Source organism: Apodemus sylvaticus, chromosome 4, assembly GCF_947179515.1.
Source record: "Apodemus sylvaticus chromosome 4, mApoSyl1.1, whole genome shotgun sequence".
Taxonomy (NCBI): domain Eukaryota; kingdom Metazoa; phylum Chordata; class Mammalia; order Rodentia; family Muridae; genus Apodemus; species Apodemus sylvaticus.
The window spans coordinates 88,854,257-88,862,214 of NC_067475.1; the positions used below are offsets into that span (position 1 = coordinate 88,854,257).

At 42.2% G+C, this 7,958-nt stretch overlaps 1 non-coding gene across 1 annotated transcript; it reads right to left on the reverse strand.

Annotated features, from left to right (window-relative positions):
- Positions 1-3,753: 3,753 nt before the first annotated feature.
- On the reverse strand, positions 3,754-3,885 carry LOC127683901 (small nucleolar RNA SNORA17). The gene has a single exon (XR_007977683.1). It is a non-coding gene; the product is annotated as a small nucleolar RNA SNORA17 (small nucleolar RNA).
- Positions 3,886-7,958: the final 4,073 nt, after the last annotated feature.

Consider the following 7,958-nt stretch of genomic DNA (forward strand, 5'->3'; position numbering starts at 1 on the left):
TTACATCAAAAAGAAAAAGAAAAAAGATATTAAGAAAAAAGTGATTGTTACTTTCTGTTATTTTTGCTGTTAGAAGTGGAATTAATCTTGTATTCTGTTGCCGATGCTTGCATCTGTTGACTCCTGATTTCGTTCTTAGATTTTCTAGCTCCAGGATTGTCTCACTTTAGGATTTCTTTATTGTTTCTATTTCCATTTTTAGATCCTGGATAGTTTTGTTGATTTCCTTTGCCTGTTTGATTGTGTTTTTCTGTAGTTCTTTAAGGGATTTTCTGTAGTTCTTTAAGGACTTCTAGCTGTTTACCTGGGGTCTCCTGCATTTCTTTAAGGGAGTTATTTATGTCCTTTTTAAAGTCTTCTACCATCATCATGAAAAGTGACTTTAGATCCAAATCTTGCTTTTCTGGTGTGATGGTGTGACTTGCTATGGTGGAAGAATTGGGTTCTGATGATGCCAAGTGACCTTGGTTTCTGTTGGCTTATATTCTTATGCTTGCCTCCCGCCATCTGGTTATCTCTAGTGCTACCTGCTCTTGCTGTATCTGACTGGAACCTGTCCTTCCTGTGATCTGGTTGTGTCAGAACTCCTCAGAGTCAAGCTGTCTCTGTCATCCTGTGATTCTGTGATCCTATGATACTGAGATCCTGGGTGTGTCTGAGCTTCTGGGAGTCAAGCTGCCTCTGGGACCCTGAGATCCTTGTTTAACCAAGTTCCTGGGATCCTGGAATTCTGAGCACGTAAAAGTGCCTGGTAATGGAGCTTCTTCTGGGTTTTGTCTAAATTTTCTTTAAACTTGCTTACTTTTAGCTTAATTTTGACAACATATGCAGAATACTATGTCATAGGAGATAATAGATGACCATATGATAGAAGATAAAAGTTGGCCTCTCTCTCCAAGCTTGTCTCTTTAAATAAATTACATTTGTACTTAGCATGACTTACTATAAATTTCTATATCTTAATTATCTTTAACAGTTCACAGTGAATTAGTATCTCTTTCATAAGATTAGGATTTTATAATTTTATCCTTGTTAAGTTTGAGTCATAAAAATTATAAATCTTTAAATAAAGACCCCTTAGTATCAAAATAAACTTCAAACCACAAATACAGTCTATAGAAAGACTGGGGAAACTTATTTTCTTGATCTGTTGATAGTATACTTGTACAGAATATTATAGTTTCCTGTATGACTCAGTTTATTCAAATAGCTAAAACTTAACAAACTAACATCGACAGAGGCTATTCATATATCTTTGAGTCAGTTTTTGCTAGTCTGAATGGACATTAGGAATTTGTAATCCTCATTCATTAAACATATATTATTCCTCATCTAAAGTTTTCTAGAACACTGGTGTTGAACACAGTAACAAAGATATGAGTGGTTAGATTTATATCTGTAAGTCAATTTCTGTTAACCTGTCATACCATATAACTTTATAAATTTATAAACCTTTTTGGTTAACGTTTCATTGGTTCTTTGTGAATTTCACATCATGTACCCCATCACACTTATCTCTCTCTTCCCTTTATATCTACTCTCCACCCTTGCAATCTCCCCAAAAACGGGAAAAAAATTAATTGTGGAAACTGCAGTGTGTCACAGTGTGTCCCATGGTATACTCTTTTGTCCACACTTCTTTGCTTTCAAGTGTTCACTGCAATGACTCACTGTTCTGGTACAAGGCCTCTGGCCTCAGCTGTACTATCAATACTGGATCCTCACTGGGACTTCTCAGATGTATTGTTGTTGCCCTGTGTCATGGAGATCCTGAAGTCTGGAATCTGTAGGACCAGCCCCTCGTGCATTCTAGCAGTCCATCGATTGGGTAAATGTTGTGGTGGGCCGACTCAAAGCCGTGGATCTGGGCCTGAGAGGTATCTGAGCTGGTCAGCCTGCAGGCTCTCCTGCTTTCCTGCTCTTGGAGCCGGCTCACCAGCAACCTGAGCTACCAGGGCACGTTCTACTCTGCCGCCCACATGAGGTGCAGGGCCTGTTCTCCTGAGTGTTGCACCAGTGAGATTCAGGGCCAGTTCTAGTCTCTTGTCTCCAGGGGCCAGCTGCCATAGGTGGTGAGGATGTGGGAGAGGAGGGGGCATCACCTTTTCATCCATGCCACTGTATAGCAGAGAAGGGTAGGGACAGCTCTCCTGCACTTACTCCCTTAGAACCGGCTCAGTTGCAACCCCCATATCCAGGGCCAGCTCTACTATGCTGCCCAGGTGAGGTCCAGAGCCCGCACTCCTCAATGCATCAGCAGGTGTGGGACAGGAACAGCTCTTCTGTTCTCATGATCCCAAGACCAGCTCCCCAACCTGACACAGGTGGCAAGGGGCAAGGGTTAGGGCGGACAGCTCCTTGCCCATGCTGCCTCATGGCAGACAGTTTGTGGGGATGGATCCCATTGCCTCTGCTATCAGGGTCAGCTACACTGTGTCGCCCAGGTGAGATGAGATGCAGCGCCTGCTATTCTGTTCTCACGCCCCACTCCGGCTCACTCCCACCCAGGGACCAAGGTTCCAGATGGGGGGGGGCAGCTCTCACACACTTCACAGGTGTTGAGGGCAGAGGGGGGGCAGTATTTCCCTAACCGAGACCACTGCACAGCAGGCAGGAGGTAGGGCAAGCTCTCCCATGCCCTTTGTGCTGGCTCACCTGCATTCTCTATATGCAGAGCCGGCCCTACCATGTGGCTCAGGTGAGGGGCAGGGCCCGCTGTCTTGAATGCTCCAGTGGGAGAGAGTCAGGGCCAGATCTCCCTCTCTGATGACCTCAGGGACAGCTTTCCTCCCTGTTGTAGATGACAAGGGACAATGTCACTTGTCGCCCATGTCACTGCAGATAAGCGGCCTAATGCCCTGGGGATCGGCTCAGCAGCAACTCCCACAGTGTATGTGGGCTGCTTTCCTGAGATCTGAAGCTGACCAGAGCAGGGTCAGGTCACCTGCTGTCATGCCCTCAGGGCCAGCTCTCCCATAATGCTCAGGCAAGGGTAGAACTAATTCGACACAGCCCTAAGATATCAATTTGTCCTTGAGTGGCAGTACAGACCAGAGACATCTGCCTGGACTTTAGTGGTAACAGGCCCCTGCTGCTGCAGGGCTGTGGACCCAGACATGGCCCCTGCTGGCAGCACAGGCCAGGACCCTACCATGTTCCCAGATGGTATCACTGACTATTCATATCAGGCTGTTCCTTACTACCCTTGAGTCTCTGGTTCTGTTTCTCTTCATTGTTCCCACATTCTTCTTCCTTTTCCATTTCTTCACCTCTTACTCCTCCAAGTGGTACCCATGGTCTCTGACTGTCTGGGAGTATCTCAGGAGTGGTCTCAGGAGTGCTATACCCCACTCATGTGTTACAGCACTGAGAAGGGGGCCATCTTGGGCATGGTTTGCCCCTTAGGCCTGCGTGGTGTCACACTGGTGGCCATCTCAGGCTAGCTTCCTGTCCAGGCCCCATGGCTCCAGTCTAGTGGTCACCTGGGGCTCACTCCTTGCCTAGGCCTGCCATAGAAACCCCATGTGAAGGTCATCAGTCTCAGGCTCACTCCCACCCAGGGACCAAGCTTCCAGATGGGGTTCTTCTAGTCTCTGGCCTCACTCCCTACCCTGGGAGCTTGTCCCAGCCTGCATGGTGCTGGACTGGTGGTTGTCTTGGGCTAGCTCGCTGTCCTGGACCCCTGGCATGCTGTCCTGGACCCCTGGCACCAGACTGGTAGCTTTCTCGGGCTCACTGTTTTTTTTTTCAGGGAGTGTTAGGGTGCTAATCATTCAGATGTTCACAGGTCAGAACACTGATTCTAGTTGGAGCCTCTCTCCTCTCTGCAAGCTACTGATGCACCTGTGACACAGTAGCCACTCCTGCAATGTCTCTAGAGGCAGGTGAATCTATCAGCCTTTATCATCAAACATATGTTGTTTTTAAGTCCTATTTTCCACATTGTTTATGGTTTTGTCTTCATCTGTTATTTTTCATTCTCAGGACAAAAATTACTGTAAAAAAACTCCATCCTAATCCAAAATATCTTGGAAGCCTGCTGTTGCTTCCTTTATGTAGGGAAAGTAAAATAAAACAAAAACATCTTAGAGAATTGGTGCTACCTCCTTAATCTAAAAAAAAGATTTAATGATAAGCTCCAGAGGACTAAGAAGTTTTATGGGTGCTGCCATAGTTGGCCTATACCACATTAACCAAGACAGAGGTGAAGTCACGTGGTGTGTTCTCTATTTAATCTTGGTAAAGATGTCTGCCAGCAATGTGGTTGTTTCCATCCAGTGTGGTCATCAGCCAAGATGGTGGCAATCCATGTGGTACTCCAAGATGAGACCACCAGGCACACACCATTCCCTTAAACAAGAATTGAATACAAGTTATATGCATGATATATTATAGAAAATTAAGATTAATGCTATTTATTATAGATTTTAATTTAACTTTTAGTTTTGTAGATCCATTTTAAGTCATACTCAATGCAATGAGCATTCACCTGCATTTCATTTCCTGGAAGAAGAAGCCAAGGAACTAAAATATCTAGTCTGGACTCTGACCCCCAATAACATTGGGTAAGCCAGTTTTAAAGGAGACAAGAGCATAAATTAATCTACAGTTCCAGCCTGAACATTCCCCTCGTTACTCTCTAGACCTTTATCATTTCAACTGATGTGACTATAATGACTAACTGAACTTGTCAGTTTTGTCAAAGCAAACTAGAAAACTAATTTCTCCCTGCTTTGCAAATAGGAGGTAGCTGTAGCTGGACACCTAGATACTTAATGAAAGACATTTTTGAAACAAGAAGGGGATGGTAACAGATGCCTCTCCCGAGCCATGATGACCAGGTAAGATTCCCTGCCTCTCTTTTAAGGTGCTGTTGTTAAGGCAGAATCTAACTCTTCAGTCACTGTGATATTAAATGTTTTTTTTCCCTTTTAAATTTTACTCCTGCTTTTTTCCTTTAGTTTTACATGTGTCTGGGCTACAGAATGTCTGCTCCTAAAATTAAATATTAAGGGCATTAAGAACATGATTTATTCTTGTGATTTGTTTTGCTTGAGTAGCTCTGAAGCTTATACACAAAAGCAAGTAGATAACTAAAAGACACAAAATAAATAAAGACAGAAACACCAGACTTTATCTAGGGAATCAGAATCCCTCCCCACAGAGGCTTCTCTCCTCAATACCCTTCCTTGGCAACTTCTTTTGGTTTTAAAACTTCTATTACCTGCCATAAACAATTGGACGTGTGATGGATAACTAAAATCCATTAGTGTTTGCTGCCAAAAGATTCCTGTGACAAGATAACCAGGCTGCAAGGCAGGCAATTTAGGCCTTCCTGGAGTGGGGCAAATACATGTATTTATCAGGTCAATGTTTGTGCAAGCATTATGAACAATTTCCATCTTCCTATCCCTGTCTTGACTTCTCTAAATATATATTACTAAACACTGGGTACTTTCCATTACATGCTAATACAGTGAAGCACTCTGAGATCCTGTTTTTTTTTTTTTTTTCTGTGATATGATCTGGTATACCACTCTTGCTTTAATTAGGAAGTAATCTCATCTTAATTGGATTAAACTTTTAAAACTTCTAATGAATTGTCCCTCTTACAGTTCCTACCTATGGTAGTTTGAATAAGAATGGCCTCTATAAACTCATATGTTTAAATGCTTGGTCCTACATTAGTAATGTCTATGGGAAGGATTAGAAAGTATAGCCTCATTTGAATGGATATGGCCTTGTTGAAGTGGGTGTGTCATTGGGAGTGGGCTTTGAGAAAGACCACACTGATTTCCCCTTACCTGTCTCTCAGATCAGGATTTAGAACTTTCCGCTACGGATCCACGCACATCTGCTTCCTACCTTGATGATCATTGACTAACCCTGAAAATTGTAAACAAGCCTCCAATTAAATGCTTTCTTTTAGAAGAGTTGTATTGGTCATGGTGTCTTTTCATAGCACTAGAACATTAACTAAGACAGAAGTTGGTACCATTGTGTAGTAGTTTGGATATGAATGAACCACATAGTCTCATTTATTTGAATGCTTAGCCATGAGGGAATGAAACTACTTTATAAGGTTTAGGGGATGGCCTTGTTGAAGTATGTATAGGGTTGTTGGAGTATGTTTGACCTTTTTAAAAGTCATATGTCACTGGGAGAGGATTTTGAAATTTCAAAAGCCCAAGTCAGGTACAGTGTCTCTCTTCTTTTGCTACCTGCAGAGCCAGATGTAGAACTCTTACCTCTTTCTCCAGCACCATGTCTGCCTAAGTACAGCCATATTTCTGGCTATACATGATGTTAATGTGCCAAACCTCTGAAACTGTAAGCAAGAGTTGTCATGGTCATGGTGTCTCTTCAAAACAATAGAACATTGTCTGAGTCATAGGGATTGGGGTATTGCTGTGATAGACCTGACCCTGCTGTTGTTTGGAGGAATATGGGACTTTGGACTACAAAAGCAGTTGAATGCTTTAAGTGGGCTTTAATGGGGCATTCTAATAGAAGATAGCAGTGCTGAGAGCAATTTGAAGTATGTAGACCTAGATTAAGAGGTTTTAGAGGGGAAGAGTTTTTTTGTTGGGTTTTGTTTTGTTTGCTTGTTGTTGTTTTTCCTTTGTCCTAAAAATCTACCACAAGCTAAATTGAAGAGTCTTGGGTTAATGGATTGGTAGAAGATATTTAAAGTAGTATTAAATGTTTGTTTTCCTGAGTCTTACTTTGGTCCAGTATTTCCTCATTATGCCCTGCTCTAACCCTTTTATAGTGGTAAGATATATCCAGTGCCACTCTATGTTGGAAGTAGGTGGTTTATTTTTTGCTTTTGCTTTTACATGGGGTTATAAATAGAGACTGATTTGAATCTTAGAAGAGACTTTGGCCTTTTAAACTGTCTTGAGACTGTGAAAGAATATGAGGACTTTTGAAGTTGGAATGAATTTTGCATTATAATATGGTTACTGTTAATTTCATAGATATAAGGAGGAAGGCCACCAACTGCAAATTATGCCAAAATCAAAGCAAGCTGTATTTTGAACATAGCAGAGACAATCTAATGGCTATCTTTCCCTAAGGTGGGGTTCAAGAAATCATCCCCAGGGTCAATTTTTCATACCTCTTTTATAGGGCAAAACCCACAGGGTAGGGGGTTCTATAAGCGAGCATAGTTACAGAAGTGAAACCAGGAAGTTAGGATTTTACAAAACAGTTAAGGAAATCTTGGAATGTTTGTTACAGAACATTTCATGGTTATGGGGTATGTTTCAGCCCTGTTCTGAGAAATAGAAAATTAAGTTTTACAGTAAACAGATACTTAGCTATAGACTAAAAATACTTCTTAGGAATGAAATGGAGTTGGCTGGTTCCTCAACTACAAGCCTATGGGAGCCAGGGAGCAGAATGGGATGGTTTGAATTAGTATACCTTTATAGGCTCATGCATTGAAATGCTTGGTCCCCAGCAAGTAGAATTGTTCAAGAAGGATTAAAAGGTAAAAAATTGAGGTGTGTCACCAAGCTGGTGAGTTTCAAAAGCTTTGCCTGCTGCCTCAAGCTCAGGATGTAAAGCTTTTAACTTCTGTTTCAACACCATGCCTGTTTATTTCTGATAGGTTTATTGTGCCCTAGCCTTCTAGAACTGTAAGGAAGAGCCCCTTTACATGCTTTCTTTTATAAGAGTTGTCTTAGTCTTGCTATCTCTTCACAGGAATATGATAGTAATTAAGATGATACCCAAGCACCAAGGAGGAAGGCACATGACATTTTCTTGACTTACTTCAATAGGTATATGATCTACCAGGACATTTTCTCATAATGATTATAACAAGTTATCTCTCCTAACCCTAGATATAGCTTCTTTACCAGTTCTCATGAGTCAGTAAACTGACTCCTTTGTCAGTGGCTTTCACAAGAAGCTCATAGAGAAAAGACAGGCTCTCCACCTAGAGGGTGTCC